The 26,429-nt window shown below is 37.3% G+C and overlaps 1 protein-coding gene and 1 long non-coding RNA gene across 9 annotated transcripts in view; one reads left to right on the top strand and one right to left on the bottom strand.

Annotated features, from left to right (window-relative positions):
- Nucleotides 1-26,429, bottom strand: part of Esrrg (estrogen related receptor gamma) — a 589,495-nt gene that overhangs the window by 422,480 nt on the left and 140,586 nt on the right. For 4 of the 8 annotated variants that reach the window (XM_048356657.1, XM_048356656.1, XM_048356655.1 and 1 more), the window contains exon 1: nt 15,038-15,056. The exons of 1 other annotated variant lie outside the window; for it this stretch is intronic. The gene's annotated coding sequence lies outside the window, so the exon portion shown is untranslated. Of the gene's footprint in view, nt 1-15,037; nt 15,058-26,429 lie in introns of those variants that run through there. 3 more of the 8 variants (XM_048356652.1, XM_048356659.1, XM_048356650.1) reach the window with 2 other exon arrangements.
- On the top strand, nt 1,290-25,175 carry LOC125359122. The gene is made up of 3 exons (XR_007212495.1): nt 1,290-3,199; nt 11,393-11,397; nt 24,857-25,175. It is a non-coding gene; the product is annotated as an uncharacterized LOC125359122 (long non-coding RNA).

The raw sequence follows: 26,429 nt of genomic DNA, 5'->3' as shown, positions 1-26,429 counted from the left end.
ATTTCTGTCCAGTGAATGAAATTCCATTAGTAGGCTTTACACTTAGGACATTATGATTCTAATGGTTGAGTTGAATCAATATAGGAATGCCAAGCCCCTAATCCTGATTTTTTGGCAGCCCACGGTTAAGAAAAAAATTAAACAGACTGGGTTGGCCAAGAGGAAACCTAGCTTCAGAGAAACTTATATCTCACCATTATTAGCAAAATTGGGAAGAAATGTTTTTCTCCCTGAGATGGCTCCTAGTTACAATTTACTAAGCAAAGAAATTTTTTGAGAGCCCTCAGTACCTGTTTTAATACTTTCCAAAAATAGCAAGTGGCCTGATCTAAGCCAGTAACTGAATAAATCTTAGATTTGATTCACCCTGAAGTTCTGATCTGCCTCTACTTTTATTACAAATAACACAGTGGAGAGACCAGAATCTTTTTCATGTTAGCACAGCCCTCTAAAATTTAAAAAAAAATAGCAATAAGAATTTCATACAAAACCCATACCTGTACAACAAGGGTGTCTAGACTATATCATCAGTGTAGAGTACATTTCTGAAAATATGTCCACACATAGCCAAAAGCGCAAGGCTGAAACTTAGTGTGTCTCCTGCTGTCATCTAGTGCAGACAAATCAAGCTAATTATTACATAGTCTGACTCTCTGGACCACAGAAGCATAGAAGCAATAATAGTAAACCATTTCAGAAGAAGGTACATACAGCCATTGGCCTATCACTTACCTTCTAATTCATTAGCCAATGGAAGTCTGAGATTCGATTTGACTTTCAGAGTTATCAAGGGCTAGGAATATCAATCTATGCCAAAGTATGAACTTAGTATACAGAAGTCTCTTGGTTTGATCCCCAGTAGCACAAAAGACAGTAACAATAACAAAGAACATGGATAAGCTTGTAATCCTTCTTTGCTTCTCTAGACAGAAACAAAGATGTGTACTTGGCATTTGTTTTCTCTTGTCACCATCCTCCATGCTATTTCCTTAGAAAACAATGATGAAATATTCACAACAAATTCCAAGAAGAAATTGTTAATGAGATATAGATGTATGTTAATGAAATATAGTTATGTGTTGTGTGTATATATATGTGTATCTATACATGTATGTATATGTATGTATATGTGTATATATGTATATGTATATATGTATATCTAACTTCTTGGTGGTTCTAGGTGCTTGGTCTAAATGTGACCCAAGATTCAGCACAGATGGACGGCCTTGATGACATTCTATGTACTGGTGGCTGTTTTTTTTTGTTGTTGTTGTTGTTGTTTTCCTGATTCAAAATTGAATCTCCCCCCCATCTGTCATTGATATGATTAGATCATACTGATGGGTTTTGTCGACAACAAAGAGGTCCTTTCTAAAGTGAACTTTTTTGTGTGTCAAATACCAAATTGGCAAATGCACATTCATTTCCTTCTCATAAAGGGGCAACTTGAGATGAGTTCTCTCAGAATCCATCAAGAAAATGAAGGTCTAGAATGGCTGGTCTCAGCATGCAGGAGCTAGGTCTCTTCATCACTTCCTAAATACACAGTGTTAGCAGCATAAAACTACCCACCCTGTCTTTGAGTGTATATGCCAAGGATTTTGTCAAACAATACGAATCAAGTGATTTTTATTTCACCCACCTCAAAAAACAGTTCTATCACATCACTGAAAAAAAGGCTTTCATTTCATTTTTCCTTTTTTGGAAAATAAAAAAGTCCTATATTGTCTTCTACCAGCATTCATCATTTTTTTAATGATAAAGACTAACCAGCAGTTCACACAACAACCCACCCTTGTGTTGTCATGTGATTCAGTTTCCCTCTATGCATGGCTATCCGGTTTCACCCTACACTCGATACATGAGACCACATTCCTCAATGGTATCTTTGTGGATACCATGCACTGAGCTCAGCTTTGAGACAGAAGGAGATCAGTCTTCAAACCTCTTCTTAAAACATTCATCATAGACTTTATATGAAGGGAAAATTAACTTTTACTCTGTTTGAACCATTAAATATGTGAGGGGTTTGTTTGATACTCAAATCACTATGATCCTAACAACACTTTCTCCTTTTCTCCCACCTGTTTCTTGTCCTCTCACAATCGATATGCTAAATGTAGGAATGAGGACTGGTCAGGACTGAGGATAGAAAGAAAGGGGACCTAAAATGGCATTGCTTTTTCACTTACAGATTTTGTTTCACTTAAGTCTTTGATTCCATGTGCTTGGGCATTCATTTCTACAGTTGCCAGCTATAAAGCTGGATTACTTCCACAAAGCCACAATACAGAATGTCGCTTATATTCTCCACACACAGTGATGTCACCTAAATGAAATGTTCCAATTTAGAATCATTTCCACGTTAAGAATATATGAGGAAGCCAATCCATATGCCCTACCACTTGTCAAGGAAATTAACTATAAAGACAGTATCGATGTTATACAATTAAAATGAGAGCTCTTAACGTATTTAATTTCCCTGTGACCTGACTTTCCTCATCATTATGGACAGAAAATGTATGAATTCATTATTTGCAAATAGCGCAGATTGCTTAATATATTCTAGAAGGAACTAAGCTTCCTTCTTGTGTGTGCACATGCCCATACATACATTCAAACACACATGTTTCTCTACAAAAAGCAATACTAATAAAGAAGGTAAAGATAAGGGGGCATTCCAAGTTGTTAACAAAGACTTAATGTAGCACAGTTATAAACATATTGTAGTACATATATCTGTCGGATCTTCCCATAACACTTTCAAGGAAGGAAGAAGGGAGGAAGGAAGGGAGGTTAGAAAATTAAAAAGTCATTTTAACCTTTTCAGATTATTTACCATGTAAAACATCATATGTTTCCCTCAGTGAAATTGCATAAGGAATCTATTTGGGAGTGTTTGGGATTGTTGTGTTTTTAAATTTTATTTTTACAATCATAGCTCTGAAGCTTAATCACTTGTATGTGTTACAAAACCAGATGGTTCAAGTGGGTGTTTGTTTACAAGCTCTTTGCATAAGGATTTTAGCTTCTTTTTAGGCCAAAGCTGAACATTTCAACTCAGAAAGGAGGAAAACATAGAAATAAATGAAAAAAAATCACTAGATTTCATAAGTCCCCGGGCTTCCTTCCTTCATTCTGTTCATGGTATTATATACTGTTTGTATGTCTGTATGTGTATGTGTGTGTCTGTGTGTGTGTATGCACATGTGTGCCTACCACTACTGAAGTTAGAACTCAGAGCTTGGATGCTATCCTTGAGCAAGGCTTTTTGCACACAAGGCTTGTACTCTACCACTTGAGTATAGATCCACTTCTGGATTTTTGTTGATTAATTGGAAATTAATCTCATGGACTTTAATGCCCAGGCTGGCTTTCATCCTCATCCTCAACTCCCAGCCATCTGAGTAGCCACGATTATAGGCATGAGCTACCAAGTGAGTGTTGTACACTTTTATAAAGATAATTTGTGGAAATTCAGGAATTCAGGAAATGGAGTCATGTGCTTAGAATGTTTTGTTTTGAGTTCTGCATGACGCATCATCACACTTGAGGGGAAAGAAAGAGGCATTCTGGATGGCAAATACAAATGAAGAGAGACCTTTTGCCTTCCCCAAACCTTACTGCAGTTGTTGACTTCAATGTTTCCTGCTGTTTCTAGCCTCCTGAACTGAGCTGTACTGGCCAACTGCATCTATCTGCAGTTCCTTCCTTTTGAAAGTAGACAAAAAGACAGAAAGGAAACTTCCCCATTCTTTGTTTCCTGTGTGCTAACCACACAGCCAATACTACTTGCAAACAAATAAGAGGCCAAAGGTTTATTTACTGCAAAATAAATGGCCCGATCACAAAGGGTTTCTTAAAGGATGGTGAAGGCTTTCACCAAGGCACATACTTGTAGGGTTTAACAATAACCAGCATGGCCCCATGCCAGTGGCTTGTGCCTGTCTGTAATCCTAGCTATTCAGGAGGCCGAGGATCTAAGGAAGGTTCAAAGCCAACGGTGGGCAGGCAGAAAAGTTGCTGTGAGACTCATCTCTAAGTAACTACTCAAATACTGGAAGTGGTGCTGTGGCTCAAGTGGTAGAGCATTACCTAACCTTGAGCACAAAGAGGCTCAAGGATGGCACCCAGGACCTGAATTCAAAGCCCACAACCAACATATAAATATATATATGTATATATATGTATACACATGTGTGTACATTTATATGTATATATGTAGGTATACATCTCAGCAGACATTTCTTGCGCCCTTGATGATCAAATGATTTCTTTCCTAGACCACTGAACATTCCATGGAATCAAACACCTTGCAAATGAAACAAAGATAGCCAAGGGTTTTTGTTTTGTTTTGTTCTTCCCTTCCCTTCCCTTCCTCCTTCTCAGTCTTGGAGCTTAAACTTGAAGCCTGGCCATCCTCCTGAGCATTTTTTTTTTCCCCTCAAGGTTAGTAATTCTCTACAACTTGAGCCACTTGCAGCTTTTTTGGTGTTTCATTGGAGATAAGCGTCTCATAGACTTTTCTGCCTGGGTTGTCTTTGTATTCCAGTCCTCAAATCTCAGCTTCCTGAGTAGCTAAGATTACAGGTATGAGCCAATGATTCTTTGCTTTCCTTCTTTTATAACGAGGCAAATTATTAATGTATTAATACTAGGTTATTAGAACTAATACTGTTTATTTCATAAGTAATCCATTTGTTCCTGTTACCTAAACTGAGCTATTTTTGTTACCACTCAATTAAGATATATGAAGTGAAATACACAAGGGAAATCCATGAATATCTTAGCATTTTAGTGAACTTGTTTGTATCATAGTAGAAAATGAGTCACAAATTATAACTCAACTGAAATGAGTTTAATCATTTGATTCTAACCTTTTGTTAGTTTGAGAGAAAAAAAACATCTTATTTGTAATTTCTTTTAGATTATCTCCGCAGAGTGTGACCTCAGTTGAGGTCTTTCCACCCTATCCCGGGAATTTATTTATTTAAGTTCATTACATGCGCCTTTAAGATAAGGAATATGTTGTATTTACCATTACTTTTGTTCCTGGCTGGGAATATGGCCTAGTGGTAAAGTGCTTGCCTCTTATACATGAAGCCCTGTGTTTGATTCCTCAGCACCACATATATAGAAAAAGCCAGAAGTGGCGCTGTGGCTCAAGAGGCAAAGTGCTAGCCATGAGCAAAAAGAAGCCAGGGACAGTGCTCTGGCCCTGAGTCCCAAGCTACAGGACTGGCAAAAAACAAAAACCAAAACATACTAGACCATTACTTTTGTTCCTGTGTTTCATATCTGGGATTTAACCAAGTGCTAATGAGAAATATTTGGGAGAACCAAACCAGGTCTGGTGCCAAACACATACAGACTGTCTTCTTGTCATTTTCTCCAAATGATACAGCACAACAATTATTTACATAGTCTATATTGTATTAGATATTATAAATAATTTGCAGACAATATGCTATTTCTTTGAAGGATTTGGGTGCTTAGTGTCTCTGGAGTCCTGAAACCAATTTCCCGTAGTTTTGAGAGACAAATGTAATTCTGAAGAGCACCTACAGTCATAGCCACTTGAGATGTTGGGTTCAGAAGGATTGAGGAAAGCTTGGGCAAAAAGTTAACAAGATCTGACCCCCACAGTCCTGATGAGTATGGTGGCATATGCATGTAATCCCAAACACTAGAGAGGTAACGTTAGTACAATCACCATCAGAGGCCAGCTCTGAGCAAGAATACAAGATTCTATCAGAAAAAATAGCTAAAGCAAAAAAATGGTTGAAGTGGTAGAGCCCCACCTGGCCACCTGTGAAACCCTAAATCCAAACCCCATACCATATATATATATATATATATATATATATATATATATATATATATATATTATACTGAATGAATGAGTGAACAGACATATCTGTTACCTCCCAATTCTAATAACCTGAAGCTTAATTTAATATGTGTCTGTAGCCTTGACTATATAAATTTAGGAACACCTAAATATATTAGCTTATTCATGATTGATGTGACTGTTTTGCAGAAAGTAACATGTAAGAAGAGCTTTTCCATTGTTTATAGACTTTAATAAAGGAGAGTGTATCTGGTAAAATTCAAGGCCTTGAAATACTGTCTTGATTTTCAACCAAAGAAATTAAGATTATAAAATATATTTGTGTATGGCAATGGTGTCTAATATTTGGGACTCAATCTTCAATTAAAGCACTAATAAATAACAACCCGTATTGTACCAATGAAGATCTCTGACTTGAGCATAGTTGGCTACATAGAAACTCAACTTCTGATTTGCTTACCATCTTTCCTATATTCTAGCAATATTGGTTGTAATTGGCCATAGAGACTATTATACATACTTGCTGAAGAAGTCCATTCTGGTAAGGAGACAAAAAAAAATAGTTTCACATATCTGGGGAAAGCACAGTTGGTGCTTTATAAGAATAAAACCAGGGTAAATAATTCCAGCTCATCATTCTAGGAAGTAGAAAACTATTCTAAAAATTCATTGTATTAGTCTAATTTTTCTTCATATATAGTCTTTACCTAATGTCAGGTCACAGATACAACTTTCACAAGATGTTGACCATGAAATTTAACTTTCAGTGAGTAGTTATAGGAAATGAGGCTATTTAAAATAAGATGCAATTTCCTCTAATATCATAGAGAAATCTAACGATTCCTAATGATATCTAATCATATCCTTGTAATGGGCACTGGGGGGGAAAATCTACTCAAGTCTGAACACACAGATTTCCTCCTTACTATCAAAGGGGAATGAGAGACACTCGTAGCAAACATGAAGGTCCCTGTGTCCAATCTTCATATTTGACATCTTGGCCCTAGCAACATGTTTCTTTAGCATCAGATACAAGTTATTCATGGATGAGGTGAAGGAGCAAGTGTCAATAGTGATGGTACTTTTTATAGCCCAATAAAGTACACTTTGAACATTTCAGCAAAGGTAAGCTTAGAAAGCACTCCTAGTATTAATAATGTCTTAATATAGATATATTGCTAGATGCATAGTTTACAGCATGGAACATAAACACAAATCCAGTGATACTAATAAATCACTTTCTTGACTCCTTAAGGAAAAAAAAAAACTGTATTGCCAAAATGGGCTTTTTGCATTACACAATGGAGCAGAAGGCAGTGATATATATTTAAATTTTCCATTTTTAAGCTGTCACTCAAAAAATTTTTCATACTTTTTTTAGCTTATTGATCTTACTGGCTTGTGATAAGACTTCAACTGCTTGGTTGGGCTGTTTTTAGCTTCTGCTTCTTATTAAAAGAGCTAAATCGGGAATCATAAAATGTTACTAATTTAGCAGTTTCTGATAGAAATGAAAGCTAAAAACAGCACCAAAATAGTATAATCTTCATGCTTTATTGCCCTAGAATCCCAGATTTAAATACAATGAAGCATAATAATAGATATAACCAAACCTCATATATCTCATATACCTGCTTCCCTACCTCCCAGGAAATAAACTTGAATTAAACATTAATTAAACTTTTAAATAACTGTTACTGGGTTTCTGATCTGTAGTAGATATTTTGATACAGGAACATATGTGCATATAACATATATATACATGTTACTTATACATGTGCATACACATACATACATACTGTATTTTTTATGTTCCTCTTTTTCTTTAATTTACAGAGCAACAATCATCTTAAATTCCTTAAGGTTTTTGCTGCTCCTTATCTTAAGTACACATTCTGCATCAAAACAATAAAAAATAGTCCCAGCAGAACTAGCTTAGGGACTGGCCAAATCTGATCCATAAAGTTGCGTAAGTGCCCGTGCCCCCTCAATGCCCACACTGGCTTTTGTACGGCAAAATTATCTCTCATCAGCAGCTGATTGGGGACTCAGAACCTTGTTCTGACATCACATTAGGTTTTCTCTTTACCAAAGTGTGATTTGTGTCAGCCTTCGATGCTGCTTTGTAGTTAAGGCTATCGTGGAAGGAATAGCGGCCCTCACAGCTGATGGTTACTACTTTGCAAAAGGCTGCATAGGAAAAGCCACAGTCTCACAAGGCAAGATCCATTCTAAATATGCTGTGATAAGAGAACCTTGTGGTCATGTTCAGAGAGCTTAAATAAAAGTCCTGAAATCTTGCTCATTTAGATATGACAAAGCACCAAGTTTTTCCTTACTTCTTCTGGCCCTCTCGTCCAATGTCCTCACCAGTGGGCACCGTGGAACTATCTGAAGACAACCACAAGATTTATCTTTCCTCAATCCAACAACAGCTGGAGTCTCTGTGACTATCCCTATGCCCATTTTCTAAGGGGGTCCTGAATGCTAGCTGTACAAGAAAGCAAAGCCCATTAAGTTCATATTAACAAAGGAAAGGTTTCTTTCTTTGTCTATCTAACTGCCCTCCCCCCAGTCTTTCACAGGCATTTCTTCATTTGCTTGGCAGCCCCTGTTGCTAATAATTTTAAATGTCCTGCAATATTTCAAAATGAGCCCCCAAATCATCCCTGCCATGGCGTCAATGGGCTTTCTAGAACATGGACACCACAAGGCCCATCAATTTTCTGCAGATCTCACTGTTTCATTTCTCTAGCTCTCCTTTCCACTAATGCCACTGCTTCTTCAAACACAGCCTCACAATCAGTCACACTGGGCCACTTCAGCTTGTCTACAATCTGCATATGTATATGGATATGGGAGTGTACACCTAACCATAGAGGCACATTTCCATTTCTCCCTCACATAAATATTGTGATGAATTGGCTGCTTAGAGCTTTTCTGACAGCCAGTTGAAATGGTAGCTACAGTGACCAGAGGATGTCCTGGTCTCTCAATGCAGAAAGGAATTCAGTGCACGTAATAATTATCCATCCATCTCGTTCACACGAAAGGCATGGCAATGCAATTTTAGCCTTATAATCAAGACCATATGACAAAACCCAAGGCCATTAGGGACCAATTTTGAGTATTCTCTGCAAGACAATGATTTTCCAACTGCACTTACATATGCTGAATAGTTACCTATGCACGACCGCACCTGCTCTCATTTATGTAAGCCTTCTGTTTTTTTCCAAAGCCTTTCTTAGTAATGCAATCCTGCAAAGTTTCAAAGGCTCGCTAGCCTCCCCTGCCTCCACCCTTCATATATATTTTTTTTCTCAGAGTATAGTGCAAAAATGCTGAGGGAAATTTTTTTGCTGTGGCAATGACTATTTCAGAGATTTGTTTTCTTCTTTCTTCTTTTTCTGTTCCTTTTCCCCAGACTCCACCCTCCCTTCTCAGCCTAGCTTTGCTTTCCTTTGAAATGAACCATGGCCTTTCAGGCCAATAATTACTTCACATGTACTTTTGACCTCACCACTTCAGGTTCAGTGACATAATAATGTCATCTCTGAAAGGACTTGATGTCATCATAAATCACTGGGCTGGACTGGACAAGGCTCTATGTGAAAAGCAGAGCATGTAAAAGTTATTTTGAAATTATGCAAGATGTACCTCAAGTATACTTTCAGGCCTTATTTTGCAATATCTAGAGCAATGAATACATTAATTCCTTTTATAATAGGCATAGATACTAAAAGTTTTAATATGATTTACTAACTTGGAAAAAGTAGAAAAATCCCCCATACTAAGAAATAAAACATTAATTAGCCCAGGAATGGTGAAAAAATGAACCAGAAACAATATATAGCTGCCATTTCTTTCGATTTTCTATGGAGTCAGTGCTATTTCCTATCTTTCAATTGTTAAAGGGAAAAGAAATTATCTCTAAATATTGATTAACATTTCGGTTCATTAGTTGGGTTACATTGTAATGCTTCCCCTCTGAACATTTTAAATTATGAGATAAACAGTCTTGTCAACACTATTTGTACCAGTATTGTTTTATTGCAAGGTTGCATGGTTTTTCATAGTGTCATAAGTAATAACTCGGTATAATAAAAAATTAAGCATCAATATAGGCCATCTCCATCTGATGTATTCTCTGTCCAGAAAGTTCTATGAACCAGTGAATTATCCCTCAAATCCAATTGTAATCTATCACATTTTACACCCTAGATATACCCACTTCAGTCTTATTTCTTGCTGCTTAACAGATGAATTTTTGCCTCTTCCAAAGAAACAAGAACAGACTGCATTATGAAACTTTCAAACCTAATGCACTCTAAAGATCCTAATCACTTGAGCTAGGCACAAGTAAGTAAAGGGTTACAATGAGTCAAAGATCATGGATTAGAGTGCTGTCAATTGAATCATATTCTGATTACTTAATCAGGTTCTAAACATATATAAAATATATACCTCCAAACATTAAGGCTATCACATATAAATGGGTTTGGTTCATGTTAATGCATATCCTGTTTCCTCAATTAAGACCCTTGCCAGCTGACAGGCAGAGGAGTAAGTTGTGACATCTCAGCAGTGATCCTGCCTGAGCATGTGTGAACTTAGCTGTTCATCTGATTGTCATCTCACTTGTATTACTTGCATTGGCAACAGCATATGGAGTTGCTTTTAACTTACATTTGAATCTCTTTTTTAAAATGCCTTAAAATAACGATTGCCCTGCAGTGGTATCCTGGAAGTGAAGTCCTTATGGAAAAGGAAGCAAGCCTGAAACATGTCTGGCAACACAGCTACAGATAACAAAAATGGCAAGTCTTTCCCAAGGAATCATAAAATTTTGAAAGCAAACACAGGTCGGTGTATGCACTCTTCCTATGTCACTGTGATGCTCATCATTTATCTGTCAAAGGCTTTTTTTTTTTAATTTTCTACTTCTTTTCTTTTTTTTAAATTTTTATTATCAAACTGATGTACAGAAAGGTTACAGTTTCATACGTTAGGCACTGGATTCCTTTCTTGTACAGTTTGTTACCTTGTCCCTCAGAACAAACAAGAGAAGATAGATATTCAACCAATAGGAAAACCAACAAAATAAAATAAAACTTTGTGTGGGGCATGGTTAAAGTGGTATAAAACATCTGCCTAGCAAGCAAAGGACCTGAGTTCAAATCCCAGTACTACCAAATGACAAAACTAAATTATAACAATAATAACTTTAAAAATAAAGGTAAAGTAGTTTTTTAAAGCCCTAGGAAACTATCTTTAATAGTCTTGAAATTAAATTTTGATATTGAACTTTGAAGAATGAAGTCTGTAATACGTAGTTCTATAATTCTAAAACTTTGCATATGATTTTATAAAATCATTACAATATATTTGTGTGTATGCTGTTTAAATTGTCTTTCTGTGATGACATAAAGAAATAGTAGTTATGCATGACATATGTTCTTTCATAATAAAGTGAGTGCTCACATACCACTGTCCAGCTTAAGCCATGATCACTGCCTAACTGCTAATACCGTGTCTGGAGAGTCCTAGTGCCACTCAGCCCACTCCTTGCTGGAAATTAATGCTACCTGTAGTGAATATGCATTGTACTGTTTTCCTAAGAGATCTTATCCCTAAGATATACCCAGTTTGCTTATGTATGATCTTTCAATATGACATCAAACTATATATAGTTCCGTATGGTAATTTGTCTATTCTTCTTAAATATTATTATGTGTAATTACTCTATGATGACTGGCATTCATACCTGTGGACCACTGATTTTACTGCTTCAGTCTATGCATTCTAGAAACACATCCAATTTATCTGTTTTAACTTTATGTTATTCCACCAGACATCAAAACATATTATAAAAAGAGGCTAGACATGGTAGATTACACCTGTAATCCCAGCTCCTCAGCAGATAAAGATTGGAAAGATGGTATTTCTAGGCCAATCCTGGCAAAAAGTTATTTAGATCCAATCATAACCAATAAGCCAGATGTGGTGAATCATACCTGTGGCCTCAGCTATGTGGAAGACATATAAAAGAGGATCATAATCCAAGACCAGCCCCAGGAAAAAGGTACAAGACTCTATCTGAGAAATAACTAAAGACAAAACAGAGCTTGAGGTATGACTCACATGGTGTGAATTTTCATTTACATATATTAATGTAAATAAAATTAAGTTACTGCAAGACAATCTATTTATTCAAGGAGAGACAAATTAAGTGGTAGGCCACATAGAAAGAAACCTTAGCAACAGGATCACATAAGATGGTGACCTGATACAACAGCAAATGCAAATTACATGTCTGTGGGATGGAACTCTTCAGTAAACAGTACTGAGATACAGCAATTCATTTTAAGAAATCCTACCACTGGGCCCTGGTGGCTCACACTGTCACTCAAGAGACAGAGATCTGAATGAGACTCTTATCTCCAATTAACCACCACAAACCAGAAGTGGAGCTGTAGATCAAGTGGTAAAACACTAAGCTTGAACAGAAAAACCTCAGGGACAATGCCCAGTCCCTGAGTTAAAGTCCAGGCCTACTACCAAAAAAAAAAAAAGAAAAGAAAGAAAAGAAAAGAAAAACCCTACCTTACACTATGTACTACAACAATTTGAAGCTATATTAAACACTTCTAGAATGCAAAGACAATGCAGATATTTTTATGAGCCCTAAACCAGAAAAATAACTTTTACAATACAAAAAGCCAACCAAACAGAAGAAATTGATAAATTCTAAGTAAAAGCAAGAAGTTATTTTTGTCAAAGAATACCATAAATACACACCACACACACATATGAGAGAGAGAGAGAGAGAGAGAGAGAGAGAGAAGGAGAGAGAGAGAAAGAGAGAGCACAAACTCTTAGAATGTATTTGGATACATGTTATTATCTATTTCTTAGTAAGGCTTTCTCCTTTACGTAGTCCTATTTTCCCTAAAACAGTCGCAATTTGCCTATCTCTTTCTTACTGCTTTTTGATTTTTTTTTTCCTACAGCTTGGAAAAGTGGGTACCCAATATAGACTGTTAACAAAGTCCTTTTCCAGGCAGTTTTTCAGCATATGTAAAATTCCACCTTGCTTCAAACAAAACCTACTAACCATAGGTGGCATTGTTGTAGCATACATCATGTTCTCAATTACCTGTATGACAGCAAAGTCAGATACTAGTAAGAACTTCATTTAACTTTTTTAATTCAATTGAATGAAAAGGTCATTGGCACTTCAGTAATTGATATTGAAAACCATTTGGCTAAGAGAGAAACACACACATATATAAAACACACACACATCAAAATGTGACTTTAATCCTTACCACATATTATTCACTTTAAAAAGAATTGCCTAGGGCTGGGGATATGGCCTAGTGGCAAGAGTGCTTGCCTCGTATACATGAAGCCCTGAGTTCGATTCCCCAGCACCACATATATAGAAAGTGGCCAGAAGTGGCGCTGTGGCTCAAGTGGCAGAGTGCTAGCCTTCAGCAAAAAGAAGCCAAGGACAGTGCTCAGGCCCTGAGTCCAAGCCCAGGACTGGCAAAAGAAAAAAAAAAAAAAAAAAGAATTGCCTAGTATGGTTCTTGTTAGGAGATCATTACTCCATTTATTTTGTATGAGAATTTTTTTCAATGATTCCAAACAACCATTGAATGTGACATTATTTATAGAGGCTAAATAAAAATTAGCTCTTTTCTTCTCTTTGTCCAACTCTAAGCAGAAAGTAATTTTTAGGCTTTGTTCTAGTTTTTAATTACAGAAGACACAGAAAGGAAGAAAAAGAACTGGAGAGATGAAGGAAGGGATTAGGGAAGTATAGGCACTGTGGAAATAACCTTGATTATTTCTGGATTCCACTAGATTCTAGTGGAATTTTAAAATTAATATTCATTTTTTTCTGACTTCCTGTCTTCATTCCAAGAAGACAGGGCTTCATGTATTTAAGTGCCCCAAATTCTCTTATCTGTGAGTGTTTTAAAAAACGTGTTCCCACTTGAAAGTGTGGCAGAGAGAGGGGGGTGTGAATGAACATCTCAGACTACAAATTTAATCTGCATGGTTCCACATCTGTTGCCTCATCTTTTAGAGAAAAGATTCCTACAAGTAGAGACTATCTTTCTGGACTACATTGTAAATGTTACTGTTAGGTTAACAAATGCTGTTACTAAAAGCAAAACCAACCAAATACCAGAATGTATAAATAGAAGTGCATTAGATAAAGAATTGTTGTAATGCTTTCTGAAAACACATGATTTCAGGGCAATAGCACTAATATGACTCATGGGAAACTCAGTGCTCAGAGCAGTGAAAATAACCAAGGAATCAAAGTGAGAAAATGCACCCTTAAATGTGGCAAGATGGAAGAACTTCTCCTACATGTGGACAGAGGCTCCAATAGTGGAAAAACAACTTGAGTCTTAGAAACAGGCATATGTGGGTTTGAGGCCCATCTGTGCTATGTATAAACCACGTGACCCTGAAAATGTTCTGTTATCTCTCTTGGCCATTGCGTGAACGTAGAGAAAATAATGTTCACTTCGCCGAGCTGATCGAAAATGTAATGAGATGACATACTTAAAACACTTTGTAAACTGGAAGGCACTCTATAAATGTGATTCATCTATTTAAAGAATAATTATCAAAACAGGCTCTCCCTGAGGAAAGGACAAAAGGAAATGGGCTTATTAAATTATACGAAATCTATATTAGGCACCAAGAAACTATTCAGGCTGTGACACTGATTACAAGGAAAGCCACAGAGTTGATTTCTGAGATTGTAAACCACCAATGCTTAGAGAATTAAACCATCTTGCCTGAGAGTAAAAGAAGTGAACATGTTATTCTGCTGCGACTCAGAATTGGGCTCACAGTTAATGACATTCATTAGCCAGTTCAGTCTTCTCAAGACAGACTTAAGACTATTTTTCCTAGGGCCCTGAGGAATCCAAGGGCATCCAAGTATGTAATTCCAAAGCTTTCTGGCTCTCTCTTGAACAACAAAAACAACAACAAAAAACCCTGAAGGAAGATCTGTCTATTCTCCACCATTGTCTCTAAATAAAGCCTTTGAAACAAAGTCTCCAATTTATAAAAAGTATTCTCACCACAGTTTGCCAAATATGAAACCATGTGTGGTGTCTTTCGAGAAATCCATAACACAGGAAAATCACATCACACCTCCTGATCCATCTTGAAAGGGATATCAGGCCTCTGCTCTGTGCACGGCTCTGCGGCAAATGCTTTGAAATCAGAGGGTAAATGCAGACCCCGTCTCAGTCTTGAGGCTTCTCAGCTGAGTGAGAGAGTTGGATATTACTCAAAGCCACATTATGAAAACAAGTGATGTGCCAATGTATAATCAAGGGAGTTGTGTAACAGATAGAAGTCATCTGAGGATGAGAAGATGGAGTGGATATTTGAGCAAAGGGTAAGTACTCACTAAGATTTCTAAGTAGAGAAAATAGAAAATCTGGTCTCAAAAAGGAGAATGGTAAACTATCCAAAAGACACAAGGAACCATTCTCAAAGAAAGCAAGAGGAAAGCCTTCCAGGGAAGGGGCAGTGGGGATGTTGGGAGTTGAGAGAGAAAGAAAAGACCATACTAGACTGGAATTTACGCTGTCAGGGTCCTTCTTTAGGATTTCCTCAGGGAAATGAGAAATCCCTAGCACAAGGCAGGTAAGGAGAAAAATAAATCCTGGACTAGATTTGTGAATTACACATGGAAGAGATAAGTGATGGCCTTACCTGTGGAGAGATGATGGTTCAAAGGTTGTTTCCCATAATTCCCAATTATTCTCACCAGCCTGAGCGTGACAATTCGGTACCCATTAGGCAACGTGATCATAGGAGTGATTTGCCCCTCCCAGGAACTTTGGATGGGGTATGGGGACTTTAGATATGACAGTAAAGGATGGAATAAATGCTTGTTAAAAAAAAAAAGATATGTTTTCAGAAATGTGATCCTGGTGGCTGACACTTCTGTGAATCCTGGAGAATATCTATGTAACCCTAGGAAGAAATAATCTCTCCAACCTTACTCTTCTCTCTAGTTTAGATAATGGCTCTTTATGTTGCTGTTTTTTTTAATGCCCATACTATTAGTAGTTCTGTATTTATAAAACAAGAAGAGAAGAAACATTGTGACAGGGAAAATAATAACAAAATGTATGATCCACAGAGGTGGTGGGAAGATATAATGTTATTTTACATATTTGATATAAAGCCTAAATTAAGCCATAGAAAAGAGGCCATGAATCTTCACAGTCTCATTATCAAGCCTTCCTAAACCTCAAATACAGAAAAATACATTTCATAAACAAAGACCCAATAGGATTTTAATGGTACAATAAATTTCACAGACATTTGCACTAATCACATTTCATTACATTTTTTTTTCTCAGAGAAATTTCATTTGATGCAAAGTCAGATTTTGAAAGAAGGTGTGAAATGGCTTTTTGGGAAACTAGTTTGTAAATGACCATGCTCACACAAATTCATCTGCATGATGGACAATCAATTGCACATTACGGAACTAAGAGCTTGTTTTATAATTCCCCACTCCACAGCTTTACTGTGACATGATCAGCCTTCCTATGTCCCTTCCATACTATCCCAGATGGCAGGAAATTCAGACTTCCATCTGAGCTGTTCACCTTTGAGGTGGTCTACAACCCTGAATGACTTTCTCAGCAGTATTATGGCTATCAATATGGAGATGAGCTTTCTAGTGCAAATTTCCATTTACTTAGAGGAAGATACTCTAGTTTGAATATCATCACCACAATAATCCCATAGGAGACAAAGAGATACATTGGCCTAACATGACACTAAGACCAGAGCAAGACACGCTCATACCCATACTCTGTATTCTAGCAGACACACCTGCACCTGTACTTCAGTATAAGAGACTTCTTTAGGGACAAGGGTCTGTATTCATCTGTGCTAGTAATTCCCTCCTAGACCTGAGTAACTGGAATGCTAAATCTTTTTCAGGCCTGAATCCATCCTCCCAGTGTCTGAGTATTCAATCCATGCACATCTAAACTTACAAGGAGTGTACTCTCATATCCTAGGGCAGTACTCCAAATCAAGGAGCCCTATATTCGAATTTGGCCTTCCAAATCATTCTCAGCCATTCATTTCAAAGTTAAATGTACTAACAAGGTATCTGGAAAAAAACAGCATTAAAATGTAGGTAGAGATTCAGCAAATCCACAGTAGAGGTTGGGTTGAAAGTCTGCAAGACTCCAAGATGTTCCAAGATGATGTAAATACTGCAGTGTATGGACAACACATCCAGTTATAAACAAAAAGGTCATGAAAGTATATGTGTCAAAGAAAAGTACACCTATTTTACTCAACAATTTCTTGGCTTGGTTCTCAACCTTTAAGAAGCTATGGTACACGTTATCGCCATTTGCATTCTTGTCCTGGCCAGCACAGAGGAGCGACATCCCTGCATTGCTCTCTCATCGGAGTGGCCCATCTGTCTCCATAGAGTTTTCAGCAGAGGAAATAATTCTAGTGGACTGCACGGTTCTAACAAAGCATTATTTGTATCCATTCAGTCCTCCTCAGTGTCCCAGCTAGTGACCCAAACTACCCAAAATACTGACCCTCATGCTGTAGATAAGGTGAGGGCTTCCTCCTGGGGAAGCTCTATCTTCACTCTCCTTTCTCTTCTCAGATCCTCAAAGCCCTACCTCTGACGCCAATGAGGATCTTCTACAGCAAATCCCAGAGGCCACAGCACATAGAGAGACTTGCCACTGTTTTCCATCCACATATCTTCTTTGGAGAGGTGTCTCTTATGGTCTTTTATGTATTTTTAATTGAGTTACTGCTGTTCTAATTGCTGAATTTTAAGACTATATAGAACATTTTGAATCCCAAGCCTTTCTTTATTAGAGCTGTGTTCTGAAAATATTTTCTCCCAATATATGGGTTATCTTCTTGTTTTCTTTTATAAGATAAGCATCTGCATGTTAGAAAGCTTTTTTTAAAAAATTAGTGAAGTCAACATATCTGTAGTTTCTTTTTTTGAGTTCTGCTCTTGGTATTATATGGAAAAGATCAATGTCACAACAAAGGTCATTTATATTTTTCCCATTTTTTTCTAAAAGCTTTATAATTTTGCCTTTTTTCATTTAGGTCTAAGATAAATTTTGAGATAAAATGTGTGCAGATCACAAAATTTGAATATGGACTCTTTGCTTTGCATGTGAATGTCCATTGTCCCAGCACCATCTATTAAATAGTGTTCTTTCCCCATTGTATCTCCTTTGCGCTCTCTCTCTCTCTCTCTCTCTCTCTCTCTCTCTCTCTCTCTCTCTCTCTCTCTCGACACACACACACACACACACACACACACACACACACACACACACACACATATCCAGTCCTAGGGCTTGAACTCAGGGACCGGGTGGTGTCTCTGAGCTCCTTTTACTCAATCTTAGCCCTCTACCACTTGAGCCACAACAGCTTTGCTTCTGGGTTTATTAATGATTAATTGGAGATAAAAGAGTCTCAAGGTCTTTCCTGCCCTGGCTGGTTTCAAATCGTGATACTCAGATCTCAGCCTCCTGAGTAACTATAATTATAGGTAGGAGTGTCTCAAACTGTTTTTATATAAGTGTATCTCTGGGCTCTCTACTCTGTTTTATTAATCTATGAAGATAATTCTTTTCTCAATTCTGTCTTGATCACTGTAAATTTCTAGTTAAATGTTGGAATTGGGAAGTGTCTGTTCTATGAGTTTATCTGTTTCAATATTGTATTTACAATTCTATTTATTCTTCTCCTCTTCATAAAATTAAGAATTTGTTGATATCAACAGAGTAAATTTCTAGGATTTCAACTGGGATTGCAGTAAACCAATGGATCAGTTTGGGAGTAGCTTATATCTTGATGGTGTTAATTTTTCCTACTGATAATCATGGACTAACTCTCTATTAAGCCTTCTATTGTGTTCTCTCGGGACTTTTGTAGTATTATTTGTACAGAATTTGAACATATTTTAAATTACATTTAAGCAGTATTACCTTTTGTGTTTCCATTCTTCCCTGTTCTTAGGCTTCAGGCCTAACTGTTACCTTCTAAAGCATGCATAGACTCATTCACTCATCTACTCTCATATTCACTTTAGTGTCTACTACATAGCAGTATCATGTACATATCCTAAGCCATGAGAATTTGTCAGGGACAGAGCAATTTCTGATTTTGGAGAATTTATATTCGAGGTGGGTAAGCCAATAAATGTAAACATAAGAAAATCACACTGCTAGCCACTTACATGTGAAGATACTTCTGAAATATTGAATGAGTGAGTAAATAAATATTCGCAATCCCTGTCCCTTCAGAGCCAGAAGAACATTATGTTTGGTTAGCTTTTCCTTCACCACATTAAAAAAAAAAACACACAGAGATCCGTTTTGGCTTCTACTGGCTGCAATTCCTGCCATAATTCAATGATAAGTTCACCTTCTGTGCTTAATAAATCCTTAATCGATTGAATGATATTTTAGGGACCAATTTGGGGCTATTATTATCCCTATAGAAATGTAAAACAAGGATGTTAAGTCTGAGGTGAAGGGTGGCTTTCAAAACTCATGTACAGGGCCATGAATCTGAGGGGAAGAGGCAAGGAAGCATAAAAACATAAAAGAACTACCAAGTTCTTCCTCATTCTGATTATAATTCAAACAGTTACAACTCCCTCATCACCACCCCACGCAAACAAGATCCAAGGGATCCACTGTTACTGATAGATTGTACTTTTTTTTTATTTTAATCCTTCAGGTATTTTATCCAGCAGAAAAATCCCAAGAACCATCAGGAGCAATACCACTGAAGCCACTAAGTTTTACTATCAACTGGCAAAACCCACAAATAAAAATGAAGATGAGAAAATGCATCACTAAAAATCTAATGTGCAGTTGGCTCAATGATAAACCAATTTGAATTAGTGAATACTAATTGAAAAACTGCATGACAAAGTATTTTCCCATTAAAGCAGGAATTTGCTAAAGGCATTTTCAATTATTTATCATGCTTCACTAAAAAGCTTCACACATCCTAACAACACCATGTCTGCTTCAACTTTGCCTACTGATCGAATTCTTTGTACAATGGCTACTGAGCCCAAATGACTTTAAAAATTATATGCCAACGACCTTCACAAGGTTCTTCCATTTTTATGAGGTTCTTTTTCCCCATCTCTACAGTCCTCACACCTAACTGCACAGATCCTTTTAACCTGAGAATCTAATTATTATCTAAGTGTTAATATTTTTAACCTTATCATGTCTTCTCTGCATCCAGAAACTTACAGTTCCCTATACTTTACTAGACAAGGAGTATATTGAGGAGTTTTGACTATGGAGAAGGACATTGCAGATGAAGGACTATCTCCCTTTGAAGTGCACAAATATTTGAATGTCCTTTCAATTGCTTAGATAACTTACACTTCTCAAAATCAGGGCAGAGGTGACTGCTGGGAGCCCAAATTGTAGATTCCAAGCCTACAGGGAAGGGAATATATCTGGAACAGAATACCCTGTTGGTGCTCAATAAATGTTTATTAATGAGCCCCAGTTTTTGACCCAGGCACCGAGAATAAATCTAAGGAAGGGAGATTATGCAAATAGACAGAAAGGTCACCCAGCCCTACATGGGGGTGTGGCCCAGGGTGGGGGCAGAACCAAGTCATTCAGGTGACAGGACATTCTCCTGGGTGTATAGCAGTGACCCTGGCAACCCTCATTTCGGTAGCTATCTATTCCATTATAAAATAATGTGGAAGAATATTCCAGTCAGTGGCTATAGGAAGAAAAGATGGTTCCTTTCGGGAGCTGCATGAAGGAAAAAATGGTTCTATTCACATAATAGCTTATACAGATTCTTGGGCCATTGATGTTATGGTGGATAATAGACAATGAAGATGAGTGGGATTCTATACCAATAAAAGAATCATCAATAATTGCAATGTCCATGTGCAGGAAGGAGAGAGATGAGGGCTCATGAAATGGTTGTAGAGGGAACCGGTGAACATAATATGCTGGACAGGATGAAAAGCATTAGAAATCCATGTCATCCATACTCTTAGCATTGGGCAAAGATCACTCTAACAGCAAAATTTACAAAAACAAGACACACTTTCTCTGCTATAAACAAATAAACAAACAAAAATGCAGGAATCTATTACCAGGAAGCCTTCTAAGACCATTCTGTTTTCCCTTCCCAATATTGTACAAAAGAATGTTCCTGTGATATGGCAACGGTCATTAGCTGCTGGAAATTATTGCTTTTAATCTCGTAAGTAAAACTGAAATCTGCAATGGTTTATTTTAATAAAATATTTATGAAACGTCAAGAAAAGAGCTAAATAACTCTGACCTGAAAATGAACAATGGAAGTGAACTAAACCAATTTCTCCCCACTATACTGGACACATACTCTACATACACACATAAAAGATGGACGGACCTCATGTTAAACTATATTCTGTAGACATCCTCTTCTCTTAATTGAAATCTTATCTGATGTGAAGATTACGTCTTTTCCTTCTGTTAACACTAATCTTTCCTAGCCCGAAGGCCTACAACTTGTGAATTATTAAACAATCATATTTGTAGCAGCAAATTGATTTCTGAGAGAATCCATATTGATTGAGATATGTAAGACGAATGATTTTGAGTGTAAGGTGTTTAGGTATTATTACATGTGATGAACTAAATCAGTAGGGTTTTGTTTGAGGTTTTACATTGTTGTCTATTAATAGATGATTCCACTTTGCTCTTCACCTTGAAGCCATCTATCAGACCAATTGTGTGCCAATATTTCTCAACCTGCCAAAGTATTTGATGTGCTAAAACAAAGCCAGTTTTTGTCCACATTCATAAGAAAATGGTAAAAGGACAATCAGTTGGTTGTCAATTGGAGTTGGAAGTCTTAGTTATAACTGTCGGATAGGCTAATTCATCTTATTCTTATTCTGTAATGCAGGAAACATCTTGAAACCACACACAATTGCCAGTGAGTCACAGGGGGCGAGAGGCAGACAGAAAGAGAGAGAGAGAGAGAGAGAGAGAGAGAGAGAGAGAGAGAGAGAGAGAGAGAGAGTGCAGTAGCCAAAAGTGGATAAATTAATTACTAGTTACCAGGCAAAACAATGCACAGTTCATGGGTCAAACTGAAAGCACCTCCATCTTTATACACAAAGTTATTCCAGACTCATTGGCTCTATTGGCACCCAATAATAGTATGAGATGAGTCACGACTGACTGAACGTCTTAGAAGACTGAGATGTTGAAAACCCATAAGCCATGGCCTTGCCAGCACTTAACAAGAAGGAATCTCTTATGATGCCAAGGCTGCAGGCTGAGTTCTAGTGTCTGTTCAATCATTGACTGGCTATACAAACTGAGAATATTGACCATTACCAATTCACTTTTAATATAATAGGAAAAATGAGACGACCCACGTGCAGGAAATAAAATAGAATATTGCAAGTAAAAGCTTTTCATAATTTTTAGCCTAAAAGACAGGTACACATTTAAGTTCCTGGTGTTGATAAGAGATTGTCTCGGGGTATTTTCTTATTCTTGGTTTCTTTATTTTCGGGGGAGGGATGGATCAGTGGTACAAGCACTTTATTGCTGAGCCATGCTGTCTTGGGTTCTTACGGTTGTAAAATGAGAGCTTATGATTCCAAATCTTTCTTCCTATCTTAACTCTATATCGAAACTCTCATCAAATTCTGTTTGTACTACCGTTAGCATCCACTCAGAGAAGAACTTCATGTCCATCTATGATGTCTATGTCACCACTCTTTTTCTCCTGGACGATGTTAGCAACTTCCTCAGAGACTTCTGTCCTAGATCCTCTTCAGTCTCTTCTCCAAACAGCTACTGGAACCACCCTTGGAAAATGTGGGGTCATGTCATTTCTCTTCTCGAAAGCCTATCTTTTTTTTTTTTTTTTAAACAATCAGAATAAAAGTCACAGTTACTACTGACCTAAGGACCACACATACCTTGTCCTGCCTCTTTCTCCTCAGACAATATATGAGCACTCCAGTCCCACTGTCATCCCCAGATGCCCTCATTATGCCTTCTATCCCCTTCTATACCCCTTCTATCCAAGGTTTCTACCTGTGCGTCTTATTACATGATATACTTTACTCCCAAATAGCCACATATTTACTCCGGCAACTCCTTCAGTCTTTTCTAAGTGAAGGGCCCTCTCATCTTACCACCCTATGTAAGATGTCCCTAATCTCCTTCGTTTGCTCCACTTGTTTTCCCCATCTGTTACCTTCTGTTCATGCATTAGTAAAGTATAAGCTGCATGTAAGTAGTAGGGCTTCCATGCTGTATCCCAGAGCCCAAAGCCCAGAGCTCAGAGCACTGCTGGATCAATAAATGGGTTTTTGTTGTTGTTGTTGTTGTTGTTTTAAGGAATACAAGAGTAAATGAATGATTTTCAAATCCAGCCTGAATCCAAAAGCCCCTCTTTATTCTTAGGAACACAGTAGGTCTAACCCTGCTCTTACACATCATCTTCCTCAACCACGAGCAGTAACATCGCACATCAGTGGAAACCCTGGTACAAGTGTTCAGCTTGGAATAAATTACAAATAGATGATTATCCTAATGGGAGACATTTTCACTCACATTTCTGTTTAGAGAACAAAAACAGGTAAAGTTTTCCAAAATCTTCCTAATTGACTTAAGCCTCAGAAACTCCGGATTCTACAATAAAGTGGTCCTAGGCTGCAGTGAATACTCGTTTTCCTAAGCAAGGAGGAGAGAGCAATAAAAAAAAAAAACTTTCAACTTTCCTTACACTGACATTCATAATATTTTTATTCCTAAGCCACATCTACATTAGCCTCCAAAGTTCTCAGGGTGACAAATAAAAAGGCTGGTTTATAATTTTTTTAAACAGAAAAAAAAAAATCGGCTGCAGCACTTTAAAACTTCTCAGTTGGAAAGGGATATTTTTGGTCAATGATCTATTTTTATTTCTGCTCTGCTGTTTCTCGAGGAGTCCAATGACAAGGACCTGTCCTTCAAAGTTTTAGTCTGTGGGCACAGAATTAGCATTTTCAATTACTTTCCCAGGATGAAGTACACAGATCTCTTGTCCCCCGCCCCCCCCCCCCATTCTCTCTCCCTTTCTCATTCTCTCTCTCTCCTCTGTGGATAAGGGAAGGCAATTCCCGGGTTACCCTTCCTTTTTATCACCCAAATTTTTACAGCAGGCTATAAACATACTCCCACTGTATACTATAAAAATGTTTTTTTTCCAAGCAATAAAGAGCAAGATGTAGAATTTAAACTTCCTATGATGTCTACTTAAACTGTGGACACTATCTGTTTTAGTTAACAATTTTGTTTTATGTCATTCCTAACACATAGACATATTTTTGTTACTCTAATTGATTCTTTAGCAAAGTCAGTTAATGCTGTTATCTTCCACAATGTACTTGGGACAGGTAACCTTACAGACATTTTTAATAAAAACAAACATCAACTGGGAACTCAGAAATGAAATCCACTTCCTTTATCAACCAAGGAACAACCATGGCTGTATTTCACATTCTTCCCCAATGTCCTAACACCCAGTCTTTTAAATACAATCCTGTGGTAAATCAAGGACAAACAGGAAAGGGATAACAACAGGAAAAAAAAAAAAAAAAGAACTCCTGTTAAATGCTGCTAAAACTTGTAGCCGATGGAAAGTTCTGGAAAGCAGGCACAAGGGTTGAGCTCAGGTAGTGGTAGACATAAATTCTCCTATCATGATGCAGTCGCCTTGCCAAGTCAGGAGATGATCTTGAAGGGCCCTTCCGTGCCTCTGGCTCGGTTGTCTATTAAGTCAGAGATAAATGATTCTCAAGTACTTTGGAAATGCACAGTGCTCATGAATAAGAAGCTCAGAAAATACTGAGAGTCTCCAGTTCTCAAACTATATATACATATATATGAGATCCTGTTGTTCTACTTCTGAATGAGGAGCAAAGATGATGGAGACAAACCCATCTGGGATCCAATCTCTGATTGCAAAGAATCATCCTTAGTGAAAGAGGTTAAGAAACAGGCAACTTATGCCAGTGGCAAAGAACCACTACAAGCCAGACCGCTGGAAGACTTTTCACAATTAAAGGACAGAAATCTAGGACAAATCACCTCATTTACTTTCCTAAAAAATTTCAACATCCAGTTATCTTAATTTTCAGCCACCATTTCAAGCACAGCCCCTTTCCAAGATGGATTCAAACATCTTATAGATTTCCCAGAATTTCAAGCATCTTTCTTTCTTTCTTTTCTTTCTTTCTTTCTTTCTTTCTTTCTTTCTTTCTTTCTTTCTTTCTTTCTTTCTTTCTTTCTTTCTTTCTTTCTTTCTTTCTTTCTTTCTTCCTTCCTTCTTTCCTTCCTTCTCTCTCTCTTTCTTTCTTTCTTTCTTTCTTCCTTCCTTCCTCCTTTCTTCCTTCCTTCCTTCTTTCTTCCTTCCTCCCTCCCTCCCTCCCTCCCTCCTTCCCTCCCTTCCTTCTTTTTTTTTTTTTTTTCCTGATCCTAGGGCTTGAAATCAGTGCCTGGGAGCTGTCCTTGAGCCTCTTTGTGATAAAGGCTAGCACTCTACCACTTGAACCACAACACCACTTCTCGCTTTTTCTGAGTATTTTACTAAAGATAAGAGTCTCACAGACTTCACTGCCAGGGTGGCTTTGAACTGCAGTCCTCAAATTTCAGCCTTCTGTGTAGCTAGGATTATAGGCATGAGCCACCAGTGCCCAGCCAGAATATGCTCCTTAAAGCATCCAACACCCAGTATAAGTAAGTTCCCAATCCAATTCTCTTAGAAAAGTATATCAACAAAAGTGTGAGTTAATAAGTTGAAATGAGGGAGGAGGTAAAAAAAATTAAAGTAAAAAAATAAATAAATAAAAATATTTAATAAAAAATAAGTTGGTTAGTAAAAGAAGCATTAAAAATATTGTCAGCCATTACATTTGTGTGGATGTGAAAACTACCATTCATTCACTGTAACAACTCAATTGAATTTGTACAAAAATGAATATAATCTTCCCTCATCTACTGCAGTCCCTCTGGTTTTATACAAACATAGTATGGAGAGAATTCAACAAGGATAAAACTTGACAAAGATGTAAGTGTGTACACTGCCGGAGTGACTAACCCATCAGGGCTACTGCTATTTCTTTAGTTTTTCTTCACCACCAGCCATCTCTCTCTGTCTGCCATTTACCTGGCAATATCTTGTTACAGCAACAGCCTGCAATGTTAAACACCTCTTAATTATGGCCTCATTGAACAAAGGTAGCATTCATCTCTTCATGTCACAAAGACAAGCCACAGCTACAGCCTGCAGTGGTAGCATTTTTTTTTTGTAGGAGCCTGGTAGTCAGACTCATTTTTATTACCCTTCTATAATGAGATTATGTATTTTATTTTGTGTTTAAGTGATGGGTTATACTCAAATGAATCTGTTTTTCCTTCTTACTACTCTTCTACTTTCATAAGGAAGAAGAGAGTTTAGGCAC

Source organism: Perognathus longimembris, chromosome 11 (genome assembly GCF_023159225.1).
Source record: "Perognathus longimembris pacificus isolate PPM17 chromosome 11, ASM2315922v1, whole genome shotgun sequence".
In the NCBI taxonomy this organism is placed as follows: domain Eukaryota; kingdom Metazoa; phylum Chordata; class Mammalia; order Rodentia; family Heteromyidae; genus Perognathus; species Perognathus longimembris.
This window is presented reverse-complemented; position numbering and strand designations above follow the sequence as displayed.